Consider the following 1006-nt stretch of genomic DNA (forward strand, 5'->3'; position numbering starts at 1 on the left):
ATTTCTCAACTTGGAGGTGGCCAGAAATTGAGGAGAGATTTCATTTATAATACCTCATTCACATAAAGTTTACTAATTTTTGGACAGTACATAATACTCTTTAAAATATTATGTGTTACTTGCTAAGGTAAAATTATGGAGAGTTTGTTAACATGGTCTTCCAATGTAATATTGTTTCTAAATAAATTTTCAAGTATATTACTTATCTGAACCTCAGTATGGGTTTTCTTGTATATGATGTTTATTTTCAGTTTTTTAAAGGAATTTTGCTAAAATTCATTGATATTAGTACTTCCTAAAGTAAATTTTCTAGACTAGGATTAAAGATTTTTTTAAATGTGATGACACAAAGTAAGAACCTTGAGATTAAAACTATGTGTTTAAAGCTACAAATGATTTTTGCACTTATTGCAGCCTGGTCTTGCCCGTAGACCTACAGTAGCAGCATCTTCTTTGGTCACGTGTAGGACTACATAAAGTTATTCTGAGTTTACTCAGTACTGAGAAGCACTCAGTATTCTAGGCTCTTAAAATTCCAAATGTGTTCCACAGACCAGCAGTATCTGCATCAGCTTGGAACCGTTTAGAAATGCAAAATTTGGGGCCCAACCTCAGAATTACTGCAACAGAATCTGCACATTAATAAGATCTGAATGAATTCACATGCACACTAAAGCTTAAGAAGCACCCGCCTAGGTCCTAACTCATAACCAACCCCATGAAACATTAACTGGTAGGACTTACAAAGCTATATACTAAACGCGGGGCTTACTCAGTTTTGCACATGAATTTTAAGGTTAATTCAAATCTAGGTGTCATTCTCTTCCTTGGTACTAGTGATTTAAAATGTTCTGCCTGGGGCTTCCCTGGTGGCGCAGTGGTTGCGCGTCCGCCTGCCGATGCAGGGGAACCGGGTTCGCGCCCCGGTCTGGGAGGATCCCACATGCCGCGGAGCGGCTGGGCCCGTGAGCCATGGCCGCTGAGCCTGCGCGTCCGGAGCCTGTGC

The sequence above is a fragment of the Physeter macrocephalus genome, chromosome 11, assembly GCF_002837175.3.
Source record: "Physeter macrocephalus isolate SW-GA chromosome 11, ASM283717v5, whole genome shotgun sequence".
In the NCBI taxonomy this organism is placed as follows: domain Eukaryota; kingdom Metazoa; phylum Chordata; class Mammalia; order Artiodactyla; family Physeteridae; genus Physeter; species Physeter macrocephalus.